The 13,875-nt window shown below is 41.1% G+C and overlaps 1 long non-coding RNA gene across 1 annotated transcript; it reads right to left on the minus strand.

The window, feature by feature from the left end:
* Window positions 1–664: 664 nt before the first annotated feature.
* Window positions 665–1,128, minus strand: LOC122306308. Its single transcript, XR_006241466.1, has 3 exons — window positions 1,001–1,128; window positions 805–903; window positions 665–712 (listed from the first exon to the last, which is right to left on the minus strand). It is a non-coding gene; the product is annotated as an uncharacterized LOC122306308 (long non-coding RNA).
* Between the last annotated feature and the right edge of the window lie 12,747 nt (window positions 1,129–13,875).

Below are 13,875 nucleotides of genomic sequence, written 5' to 3' on the forward strand. Positions count from 1 at the left end.
GACTAAGTCGGAATCGGAACCCCGACTTCCGATTCCGACTTTTGTCGGAATCGAAATCGAGCTCCGATTCCGATTCCGACTGGAATCGGAGTCCGCCTCTGTTCGGAAGTCGGAATTCCGACTGGAGCCGGAATTCCGAATTCCGATCGGTAGTCGGAATTCCGACTTCCGACTTCTTTAGTATGATAGGTTTTATCTTATTTTAAATTTAATTATATACTAATTTATGTATTAGTTTAATGTGATTAATCAAAAAGTAAATTTTAACTTGAAATAATATTAATTTAAATTTATGATTAATTTACTAATTAATCAAACTTGCATTATGGGAGATATAGTACTTATATATATATAGATATCTGTGTGTGTGTGTATATATATAGGCGGCTCATGATCTAGCTAGCTCCCTTCGCATTTTCGGCTCATGAGTTTTATTACGTACAAATGAATTTGCATACCGATCTGCGTATTAATATTATTATCTTACAATTCAAAATTTAGATTGATATAATTTTCATTAAAAGTCTGACTATATATTTCCTTTATAGCTAGCTAGGAGCTAATTATACATAATTCAGAAGATCATAAACAATGAATAATAGAAATAACAGCCGAGTTCAAAGTTTGATTAAACAGTCCATAAGAACAAACATTTTGATTCAACCAAAAAAGAAACATCATTTGCAGCATCGTAGTTGGTCATTTGAAGTACCTGAAATTAAGATAAAAAAAAATTCAATCAATAAATGTAACCAAATATTGATTCAGAAAATTGAAACGGAATTAAAAGTAAAATTTAATTACCATTAATACCAAGGACGGAATAAGTTAATTCTGATATCAACTTATCTTTATCCATACTCCATCAGTCATCAGCAACTATACTGGGGTTCACAATTACATCTGTGAAATGATAAAAAAATATAAATTAAATAAATTAGTATAATCATAAAAACAATTAAAATAATCAATAATAAAAAAACAAGTAAAATATGGTTACCATCTTCAAGCCTATAACTCTCATCGTCAATGCCAATGCTATCTAGTCCAAGGGGTGTATCACTGATCCAGTTCTGTGTGCAAACGAGGGCCTCCACAGTTGACGGTGACAAAGAACTCTGGAAAGCATCCAACACTCGACCTCCAGTGCTAAACGCCGACTCAGATGCAACCGTCGTAATAGGAATGGCTAGCACATCTCGGGCAATACGGGAAAGGACTGGATACTTGACGGAATTAGCCTTCCACCAAATGCATATCTCAAATGCAGGACTAGGTGCCTCGACCTCTTCCATAAAATACCGTTCAACCTCTGAAGTACACCCCATAATATTCTTCGACGCAACAAGCTGATGATACTCATTCATGATGTCGTAATTCCTACGGCGTCGATGCAATGCACCTACTGGGCTAAAGTCATCAGAGGGAGGTGTCGGAGTCACGTGTGAGGTACCCGCTGAAGATGAAGGCTGTCCACTATTTTTGTAATGGAAGTACAAGTCATCGAGATCAGTTTTAAGCGATGTAACAAACGATGCAGCTTTCATTGCCCCAAGGACGGAATTTGCCCAATATTCTATCACGGCCAACTTGAATCGGGGGTCAAGGATCACAGCCACAAAGAGTAATCTATTTATCTTCTCAACTTGCCCCCAATATTTATTATATTTGGACAGCATCCTCTGAGCCATACCAGATAGAAGTCCGCTAGGGTCATCACAACCATCTTCCAAGTGGTGGTGTAGTGTCGAGATCTGACTGAACCACAAGTTTGCAGTCGTGTATGCGGATCCAGATATTTTCATTGTAATATCATAAAAAATCTGCAAAAATATGACAAAAAATCCTACACTCGTCCAATCATGTGTGTCCGGCGGACCGAGCCCCTTTCCGGCAGGCTCCAGCAAAGCATACTTAAGGCCCCCATCTTCCACCTCCATCCGCTCAAATACTTTCTGGTACCTCTGTGCCACATCTAACATCATATATGTAGAGTTCCATCGAGTGGGAACGTCCAAGCACAGCGTCCGTGAATGTTTTATCCCAAGTTGTTCTTCTATTGCCCTGAATTTTTTCAGCCGTTGGGGAGAAGCCCTCACATACCGCACAATGTTGCGGACTTTTGTAATGGAATCATCAACCTCTTTTAAGCCCTCAGTCACAATCAGGTTGATTATGTGAGCACAACAACGAACATGGATAAACTCATGGTCCCGGATGACATCATCTCTCACTCTCGTATTCCGCTTGAACCATTCAATTGCAGTATCATTGGCACTAGCATTGTCAACTGTAATGCACAAAACTTTCTGAATTCCCCAATCTTTCAAGCAATCATCCATTGCCGCCCCAATTGATGCACCCTTATGATCACTGATTTCTTTGAATCCAATAATCCGTTTTTTTAAAATCCATGAACTGTCAATGTAGTGTGCTGTAATACACATGTATGAAACATTCTGTATAGACGTCCATGTGTCAGTCGTAAATGAGACTCTCTGGGCAGTCCTCACAAACATTTGCCTCATCTCAGCCTTCTCTTTTAAATGCCTTTTCATACAATCCCGCATCACTGTATACCGTGACGGCATTGGGAATCGTGGCTCAATGAGCTTGACAAACTTTCGGAACCCTCTTCTTTCAACTGTCATAAAAGGCATCTCATCTTCAATGATCATCTCGGCAAGCGCATCTCTCAACAACTTCTCACTGTATTGAGGGATGGTCATTTTCTTAACTTGCGTACCATCAGTCGCAGTAGAAGTTTCATAACTCAGCGTTGTCTGATCTTTGGCCGCCAATCCCTTCGCTATCTTATACCTCTGGCAACCATTTAGATGTGATATCAATCCAGTAGTGCCTTGTTTCTTTGAATGACATCCAATTTCTTGGCCACAATGGTTGCACGCCGCGTGCGGTTCCGAGGGATCACCGTCAACCTTGGTGAAATGTTCCCACGTCCACGATCTTTTTTTATTTGATCGTGGACGTGGTGGCTTGGCACTCGCGGATGGAGGTGGTACATCCGGCTCATCCCCAATACCCATCTCAGCCTCCTCATTAAATGTATCTTCATCTTCTATATTTACCGGCATTGGGAATCGACTACTTGCACATGAAGTTTGTGTTCTGGAAGAGGGTCTCGATCTCGGTGCTGGGGACGGCATTGTGGCATCCTGATCCTGTTCTGGGGTCCCATATGGTTCTTCCTCCATAGCTTCAAATCTGTCACATATATAGAAAACCAAATTAATAAGCATGGTTTATCGTCTTACATTCAGATACCCAAAAAAACCATGCTGCCAAGTGACATAGAAGCCAAAAATGAATGAAGAATTGTGAGAAAGAATGAAGAATGAAACTCCATAGAATGAAGAATGAAGAATGAAGATACATCAAATTGGTGTGTATATATACATATATATATATATATATATATATATATATTCAACATTCATATTAATCTTAGTTTTTTTTTAAATTTTTATATATACTTTACGCCCAATGCTCATTGGTACAGAGTTTGGAAATGGTGTATATATTTACCTATCATCTAGCTTACAGAATCTCCATTCCAGGTGCAAAATATGAACTACCCAAGTATGTTTTGAGCGAGCCAATCAATTTGATGCAAGATAGTTGACAACTGGGTAAAGAATGCATTGCTTCATTGAGATTGTAAATTTTGTTCATGTATTTCACCGTCCCTAGCGTTCTGAGTCTTGTTAGAATTGAACAGCCAAATTGATTGTCTTTCAAAATTTTCTCCTATATATCAATGAATGTGTGCTAAACTTTTTATTTATTTTTCTGTCCAAATAAGTAAAGAAAAAGATCTTCTCAGGGAGACTCCAAAGATGCTGTGCATCAGAACATATTTTTTAGAACATTTTCAACTTGTGTTGCATGGATCTACCTGGTATAACTCAATTGTTTTAGTGCATAAACAGAATATGTAGTTGGGCTCTACTGAGTTTCGGTTCTCAGCCCATCAGATTGCTATAGGTAGGGACTATTTGGGCTAGTTTGACTTGCCCAATTGACCACAGTTCTCATAGCTAAGACTTGGAAAAAAATAAAACGAAATGATATTTCCTTATATGGAAAAAAAAATAAATTTATATGGAAAAAAATTAATTTCTTAATAATAAATTTTACTTTTTATCAAAATAATTGCAACACTTAAGCATTATGCAGGATTACTCTTTTATCCTAAATAGATGATATTTTAAAAGCCCAATTTGCCAAAACAAAGCTACCTTCTTCCTTGTACAACCTCCTGGGCCATAATTGCCCCTATATGCAGAGGAGTTCCAAACAACCGCAAAGGTGCATGTTGGCAGATGTTTAACTCATGAATAATAAAGACAAAAATGCTTACAACTTCCTTTCTCAAGGTTATATATTAAGATTACCTATAAAAAAAAAAGTTATATATTAAGATTAACCCCAAGAAAGTCTAATTATCAAAGGTTATGTAAAAGTATTTTTTAGCTAATGTATTATCAAAGCCCCAATTCACACAGTAAAATTTCTTCATATTAACTATTAAGCCTATTCCGTTTCTTTGTGACATTTCCACAAATAGGTTGCCTTCAATGGCCAAAATCACAAACAAATAAAATACTAAAAATGAAAAACGGTTCCTCAATACATAATCATTTCACAACTCAGCTCACCATTCACAGAAAAATTCCATACATCCAATCTAATCCATTTAAAATTTTAAATTCGGAATACACATTACAATTTACACAAGTCACCAGTTTTTACCTTTTGGAAAAAACTGGTCGGATTCGGCGGACGGAGTCACGGTGGGGGGCGGCGATGGCAGTCTACGGCGGACGGAGTCACGGTGGGGGGCGGCGGCTTCGTGTGGCGTGCGGCGTGAGAGGTCTGTGGAGCAAAATGGAGATCGGCAAGTGGCAACGCAGTGACTCGTGAGAGGGCCGAGAGGCTGAGAGTGAGAGTGAGGCTGTGAGCCGTGAGGCGTGAGCCGTGTCCGGACTGAGGTAAGTCATAAGTGGTTCCTCAAAACGGCGTCGTTCCCATTTAAATGGAACGACGCCGTTCCGTTTTAGTTGCACAAATATTCCAGCTGCAAAACGACGTCGTTTTGCAGCTGGAATATTTTTTTTAAAAAAAAGTCGGAAGTCGGAATTCGGAAGTCGGAACCAACTGGGTACCGATTCCGATTCCGACTTCCGACTCGGAATCGGTAGTCTTCCGATTCCGATACCGAGTACCGAATATTCCGACTCCGCCGGAGTCGGAATCGGAGCGGAAATCGGTCGGAATCGGAAGTCCCGGAATTTTGAACACCCCTACTTCAAACCCCTTCATGGAAGTATGCCGAAGAGAGAGAATTGTCAGACACTTCATGGTACGAGGTACACTGCAGCAGAACGGTGTGGCAGAATGAATGAATCGTACTTTACTAGAGAAAGTGCAATGTATGTTGCTGGATGCTGGATTCAGTAAACAATTTTGGGCTAAAGCTGTGACATATGCCTGCCACCCCATCAACCGACTACCCGCAGCTGCCAATGACGGGAAGACACCCACTGAAATATGGAGAGGTACACATGCTACTGATTATAACTCTTTACACGTTTTCGGATGTCCTACTTACTATCATGCTAAAGAAAGTAAGCTCGATCTTAGAGCCAAGAAAGCAAAATTCTTAGGCTTTAGTACTGGTGTAAAAGGGTATAGACTCTGGTACATAGAGTCTAAAAAGGTAATCATCAGTAGAGATGTTACATTCAACGAATCTGAGATGCTTAAGTCACATAAGCATAAAGATTCCAATGAAGGCAGCAATGATGGCGAAACATCAGATGATTCGCAGAATGTGAAGTTTATTACTTCTAAGAAATTGGGAAAACATGGACAAGATAAGGTTGATAGTCCAGTCACAGTACCTCCATGTCACCCGAATCAATAGCAACCAACAGACTGAGACGAGAGAAACGTGTACCGACACGTTTTGCAAACTATGTGACATATGCATTACCAGCTGAAGGGGGTGAGATCACAACCACTTACAGAGAAGCCATACAGTCCAGTGAACAACTTGAATGGATAAAGGCGATGAATGAAGAGATGCAGTCTCTTCACCAGAACCAGACTTGGGAGCTTGTGCCGCTTCCACAAGGAAAGAAGACAATTGGCTGTAAGTGGATCTTTAATCAGAAAGATGATCAAGCTACTAAAAATGGATTGCGATACAAATCTAGGTTGGTAGCCAAGGGCTACGCTCAGACAGAGGGAATTGACTATAGTGAAGTATTCTCTCATGTTGTGAAGCATTCATCCATTCAGATATTGCTAGCTTTGGTTGCACAATATGATTTTGAGTTAGCATAGCTTGATGTAAAGACAACTTTCTTACATGGTGATCTGGAAGAGGAGATTTATCTGTCTCAACCAGAAGGTTTTAAAGAAGCTGGAAAAGAAAATTGGGTATGCAGTCTGAAGAAGTCACTCTATAGCTTGAAGCAGTCACCTCGGCAATGGTATAAGCGGTTGGACCGCTTTATGATGGATCTGAAATACACTCGTTACCAATACGATCACTGTGTGTATTTCAGAAAACTTGCAAATGGATTTTTCATTTATTTGCTTTTATATGTAGATGATATGTTAATTGCATGTAAAAGCAAGGGGGAGATAAATCACTTAAAAACTCAGTTAAATCATGAGTTTGAAATGAAAGATCTGGGAGAAGCACAAAGAATACTGAGGATGGAGATCAGCAGAGATAGGGTGAAAGGTACAGTTCACCTTACTCAGAAGCAATATCTGAAGAGAATATTGCAACGCTTCAACATCAACTCGAAGACGAAGCCGGTGAGTACTCCTATGACCCCATATTTCAAGCTCAATGCATTGCAGTCTCCTAAAGATGATGAAGAGCGGGACTACATGAGGAATGTCTCATATGCAAGTATTGTTGGAAGCTTAATGTATGCCATGGTGTGTACACGACCTGATATCTCCCAGGCCGTTAGGTTAGTTAGTCACTATATGCATAATCCTAGAAAGGTTCATTGGCATGCGACTAAGAGGATTCTACGGTATATTTTAGGGACCGTAGATATTAGTTTGAAGTTCGAGAAGAGTGAAGATAGTCTAGTAATTGGATATGTTAACTCAGACTATGCAGGTGATCTTGACAAATGCCGATCGACAACTGGATATGTGTTCACTATGGCAGAAGGACCAGTTAGTTGGTGATCAACTTTGCAGTCAACAATTGCACTATCATTCACTGAGGCTGAATACATGACTGTAACAAAAGCCGTGAAAGAAGCTATTTGGTTACATGGATTGGTAACAGATTTGGGCTTTAAGCAGCAAGAGGTTACTGTTTACTGTGACAGTCAAAGTGCAATTCATTTGGCCAAGAATCAAGTATATCACTCTCGAACAAAACACATAGATGTCCGATTTCACTTTGTACGTGAAATATTAGAAGAAGAGGACGTCAAACTTCAGAAGATTGGTACTAAAGATAATCCAGCAGATATGTTGATGAAAGTCGTCACAGGGATCAAGTTCCAACACTGTTTGGACTTGATCAATATTGTACACTGCTGAGCACCCTCGGGTGCATTGGAGCTCCTTCAATAGCGGAATTCTCTCATGTCAAAGAAGGATGTCCATTCAATTGAAGAATGAATCAGTTTGTAAGCAGCCTGGTATGGCACACTTGGGTGGAGGGGTGATTGTTGAAAACCACCCTAAGTGTGAATGCAAAGATTACACAGCTGCTGCACATGCATCGTCCTAGCACCGAATGTTGAAACTTGCACATATATGTTGATTTTCAACTAAAGCTGCTGCAGCTGGTAGTTAGCCATCAATTACAGCTTATTGATTAGCAACTTGTTTAGGGGAACTTCTCCTATAAATAGGAGAGTTCTGATAAGTAAATGGTGTGGGCAAATATCAAAGAGGAAGAGAGGACATGAGAGAGAATTTGTAGAGTTTTGTAATCTTATACAAACTCAGTAAAAGAGACTCCAGTGGACGTAGGCAATTTGCTAAACCACTTAAATATCGTCTTATGTGATTTTAGATAAGCCAGAGGCACAACAGACGCAACACTATTCAGCCAGGTCAAACTCAGTCGGTCACTAATATCCTTTACACCCTTCACAGACTCCAACACATTCATTGCATTCCAAGCTAGTAGCTCAACTTTAAAGATCCCGCTGAGGTTCTTTTCCAATTGCAAAAGTTTGTTGTTCGCATAATGGAACCGCATGAGGTATTTCCACCATGGGAGCTGCGAGTACTTCCTAAAGCGCTTCTCGCCCTTCTCCATTCGTTTGATCAATCGCTTTGTTCGCTCTTCTGGGAGATCCCATTCCCTGTTTGACAATAGCATCTTCTCAACCAGAGGGCGCATAACATCTAGCGTGTCTTTGAGCCGTTCGAGAATGGATTCGTACATGTAGGTTTTGTTTATCACATCTGTAATTGCTTCATACAACAACGAAAATACCCTTTAAAATGCTCCACCCAGAGCGGCGTTTGCAACAACTACGGATGCCATAACTTGGCTGTGCAATAAAACCCAAAATGCCAAATCGGGAAGAAATCAAAGAACCAAAAGGATTTTGTACACAAACACTCGGATGCCCAAGAAAAATAAAGACGCACACTACTATCCTAAAGTATTAAGCTCAAAAGCTATAACCAACTCTTTTTATCAATCTCCTTAAATTTCCTCCCAGCTCCTTTGTTCTAATGAGGAAACAAAGCTTAAACTCAAAAGTGGCGTAGCGGAAATGTTTAGAAGAATAACAATTGCCCAAACAAAGTAAACAAAATAAGAAGGAAGAGCTGTGTCTTCCAAGTTGATGCAAGTTGCAGTAGAAAATTGGTGTTTCCACACGTTTATTCAAAAAAATATCATCCTCCCTCCCATACAATTGCCATCAAATATATATGAAACTTATTTAAGGAAATCAAATGTCTGAAAGAGAAAACACTCGAAAAGGAAACAATTGCAATATAAACTTGGAAACAGAATTTGGTGTTGCGTCTACAGCTTGATAGTTGGTTTGTGCGAGGCTGAAGTTTCCTTATTGGTGCCAAGAATAATGGAATCAAAGATCGTGTCCTGTTGTTGCCAAATTGATATCGCCCACGTCCTACATCAATTCCCCCCCACTTAAAATCAAACTTGCCTCAAAGTTGGCTCTACATTACTCTGTTCATCAAGTGGGTGATACTCAAATAAGTCAGCAACATTGAACGTGGGAGAGATGGACATGTTCTCGAGGAGATCAACCACGTAAGCATTGTCGCTGATCTTCTTCAAAATGCGACAAGGTTCGTATTTCCTGTCTTGCAGCTTGCCATGCGTGCTTACTTGGAAACGTCCCTTCCTCAAGTGGACCATCACCAAATCCCCTTCTTGAAACAACTTAGCTCGCCTATGTTTACGTAAGCTTGCTTATACTTCATGTCGGCCCTCTCCAAGTTGCTTTGCACTTCCGCTTGAACTTCTTGGACCCTCTCTGCTAAGTTCTCAGCTGCTATGCTCATCCTAGGAAGTCTTGGGAGGGGAACTAAGTCAAGAGCATATTTTGGGGGCGTAGTATAAACTACCTCAAAAGGGCTCTTTCCAGTTGATCTGTTCTTCATGCTGTTGAAGGCAAACTCGACTTGTGGAAGACTCACATCCCATTGTCTTGGCTTATCACCGGACACACAACGCAGCATATTTCCAAGTGTTCTATTGGTCACCTCAGTTTGGCCATCAGTTTGTGGGTTACATGTGCTACTATACTTGAGAGTAGTCCCAAATTTCCTCCATAAGGTGATCCAAAAATGACTGAGAAATTTTGTGTCCCAGTCAAAAGTGATGGTCTTTGGAACACCATGCAGGCGGACAACTTCTTTGAAAAATAGATTGGCTACACTCGAGGCATCTGAGGTCTTTTTGCAAGGGATGAAATGAGCCATCTTTGAGAACCGGTCCACCACCACAAAAATGGAGTCAGCACCGCGTTGAGTCCACGACAGTCCAAGCACGAAATCCATGCTCAAATCCTCCCAAATATTTTGAGGGATAGGTAGCGGCGTGTACAATCCTATGTTCTGAGCTTGGCCTTTCTTCACTTGGAAAACGGGGCAGCGCTGTACAAATCCTTCCACATCCCTTTTTAGTTGAGGCCAAAAATAACAGTCAGCTACCAGGAAAATTGTCTTGGCCCCCCAGTCCTCCCCCATGCAATTCAAGCATAACATGCTCGCGTAAAGATGTCTTGGGGATGCAGAGTTGGTTTCCATGAAAGAGATACCCCTCTTATATGTGAAAGTCTGATTTTGGTTGCCCCAACGTGCACTGCTTCCAGGCCTAGGCAAAATCCTCATCATCTTCATACATGTCTTTTAGTTGCTCAAATCTCGTTATCTTGGTTCTCATGGTCACCAGTGCAGATGCTTGCCTACTAAGGGCATTGGCCACTCTATTTTGTTGCCCCGACTTGTGCTTGAGGACCATTGTGAAGTTTTGCATGAAGCTAATCCACCTAGTGTTCATCCGATTCAAACTATTATGTGTATCGATGAACTTCAAGGCATGGTGATCGCTGTATAGAACAAATTTCCATTGAATTAAATAGTGCTCCCAATGCTTGAGAGATCTAATCACGGCATAAAACTCAAGCTCATAAGTCATCCACTTGCGCCTAGCTTCATTTAATTTTTCACAAAACAATTCCACGGGGCCCCCTTCTTGAAATAAAGCCACGCCAATGCCAATTACAGAAGCATCACACTCAACTTCAAATAACTTGTCAAAGCTAGGGAGGGCAAGCACGGGTGCAATGGACAATTTATCATTGATGTTGTTAAAGCTTTCTTCTTGCTCTCTTCCCCAAAAGAAATGCCCCTTCTTCATGCATTCCGTAATGGGAGCTACCAAAGAGCTGAAATTCCTTTTGAATCAATGCTAGAAAGTGGCCAAGCCATGAAAGCTGCGGACTTGAGTCACAGTAGTGGGGGTCGGCCAGTCCCAAATTGCACAGACCTTCTCCTCATCCATGTGGCTTCATTCGGCACTCACCACAAATCCAAGGAATAATAGCTTGTTGCTCAGAAAGATACACTTTTTCAAGTTAATAAATAACTTGTTAAGAGAAAGTGTTGATAAAACTTCCCTGAGATGTCCCAAGTTTTCACTCTTGCTACGGCTATAGATGAGGATGTCATCGAAGTAGACCACCACAAACTTCCTAATGAACGGCTTGAGGACTTGGTGTTTAACGTGCATGAATGTGCTCGGCACGTTCGAGAGGCCAAATGGCATGACTAGCCATTCATACAAGCCCTCTTTGGTTTTGAAAGTCGTTTTCCACTCATCTCCCGACCGAATTCGTATTTGATGGTACCCACTCTATAAGTCAATTTTAGAAAAAAATATTGGACCCTGCAAGCATATCCAATAAATCGATTAATCTCAGAATGGGGAATCAATATTTTACCTTGATTTTGTTAATGGCTTGATTGTCCACACACATCCGCCAACTCCCATCTTTCTTCGGAGTGATCAATGCTAGCACAGCACATAGACTCGTGCTTTCTCTTATTAGCCCTTTGTGAAGGAAGTCTTTGACTTGTTTTTGTAGGATTTTATGCTCATTGGGACTCATTCTGTAATGCGGCAGATTCGGCAAGCTTGCTCCTGGGACCAAATCAATATGGTGCTGTATATCTCGCATGGGAGGCAGCTCATTAGGCAACTTAGATGGCGTGAGGTCAGAAATTTCTGTCAAAAGGTATTAGATTTGAGGGGGTGTGCCAAGATGGTCACTCACTTCTTCCCCTTTCACCACTAGAGTCCAGATTTCCCCTGTCTCCTTTGCCTCCTCCAAAAACTGACTCTTGCATATGGTAAATAGATGATTTTTTTCCTCAACTCATTGGGAGCTAGTGGCTTTGTCTTCAGTGGGCATTGAAACAATCTTCCTGTCTCTCCACCAAAAGGAATACAAGTTGTCCCTCCCTTTGTAGGTAGTGTCCACATCAAATTGCCATGGCCTCCCGAGAAGGATATGACAAGCATCCATCTCCACCACGTAACAAAAAGCCTCGTCTTGGTAGTATTTTCCAAAAAAGAAAGTAACACGGCAAACATTACTAATCCGAGTTTTTGCCCCTTTTCGGATCTAGCTAATCTTGTAAGGACGTGGGTGTTTTTCAGACTTCAATTCCAACGCATTGATGAGGACTTTAGATACTATATTCTCGTAACTTCCACTGTCGATGATAACATTACACACCTTGTTTTTTATGGTGCATCGTGTCTTAAAAATGGAGTGTCGTTGATTTTTTTCTTCCACCTTTGGAGCAAAGAGAAGCCATTGTATGACACAGTTGATAGGCTCTCTTTCATCGCCTTCCACAAATTCCTCTACCTCGCCCTCTTCACTTCTATCAAATTCTCTTGGTTCATCATCTTCCTCTTCAATCACGTGGATTGAACGGCGTGTGGGGCATTCATTGGATTTATGCCCCGGTTGGTTGCACCTGAAGCATTTTCCAGTCATTGGGCGAGCATATGGGTTATTACTTCCTCATTCCTTCTACACAGGGGCTTTCGATTGTTGATTGCTGCTCTCTCCTTTCTGAAATTTACTCTGTGGTAGTGGTCGAGTGTCCATGGGCTGTTGTGGCGGGGTGTAATGCTTTTGTTGTGGTGTCTGATTCGGCATCCTAGGTGGTGGTTTGGCCAGTTGCATCTCAATCTTCATGGCCAAATTTATGGCTTCTGCAAGAGACCACGCAGTGTACAGTGACACTTTGTCTTGTATAGAAACGCGCAAGCCTCCCATGTACCTTGCGATCTGCTGCCTTTCCATTTTTGACAAATTATTGCGAGCATTAAGTCAATAAAATTCTTCCGTGTACTCATTCAATGTCCTTGCCCTCTATTTGCAATTTTGGTATTGCTGATAAAGGATCTGCTCATAATTCGGAGGAAGAAATCTTGCCCTCATTAGACGCTTCATCTTGGGCCACATGCGCACCGGTTGCTTGCCTTGCCTCCTCGGTTATTTTGCATTTGTTCCCACCAAGCCGAAGCACCACCACGTAATTTATAGGCAACTAACTTCACCTGTTGTGCTTCGAGAATTTGCATATAATCAAAGAAATTTTCTACCTCGAGCATCCAGTCGAGAAAACTCTCAAAGTGAAGGTGCCCATTGAAACAAGGCAGATCAATCTTGATTCTGAAATTGTTATTGTTTTCCGAAGCTCTCCTGGCCTCGTGGTTCCCATGAACTATCCCCTCCACTTCTTCATCACTAGAGGAATCATTTAGTGCTTGATTCCTTTGCCGATGCACGATGTCACGACCTCCTCTTGGTTGGTTCTCGGTATCCTGGTTCCTATGCCACCAACATGAACTCCGGTGACAACTACTTGAATTTCTTGCAACATATGTTCTATCCCTTCAAAACGTTGTTGGTTTCTTTGATCTTAAGCCTTCACAGCTGCCCAAATGGCCTGCACGCCATGTTCATCCTCTTGGGTGTTGTCTCTCACCATCAAGCCAAGTAAAGCCTTGCTCTGATGCCAAAATTGGCGTAGCAGAGACGTTTAGAAGAGAAACAATTGCCCAAACAAGGTAAACAAAATAAGAAGGAAGAGCTGTGTCTTCCAAGTCGACGCAAGTTGCAGCAGAAAGTTGGTGTTTCCACACGTTTATTCAAAAAAATATCATCCTCCCTTCCATACAATTGCCATTAAATATATATGAAACTTATTTAAGGAAATCAAACGACTAAAAGAGAAAACACTCGAAAAGGAAACAATTGCAATATAAACGTAGAAACAGAATTTAGTGTTGCA

The sequence above is a fragment of the Carya illinoinensis genome, chromosome 1, assembly GCF_018687715.1.
Source record: "Carya illinoinensis cultivar Pawnee chromosome 1, C.illinoinensisPawnee_v1, whole genome shotgun sequence".
NCBI lineage: Eukaryota > Viridiplantae > Streptophyta > Magnoliopsida > Fagales > Juglandaceae > Carya > Carya illinoinensis.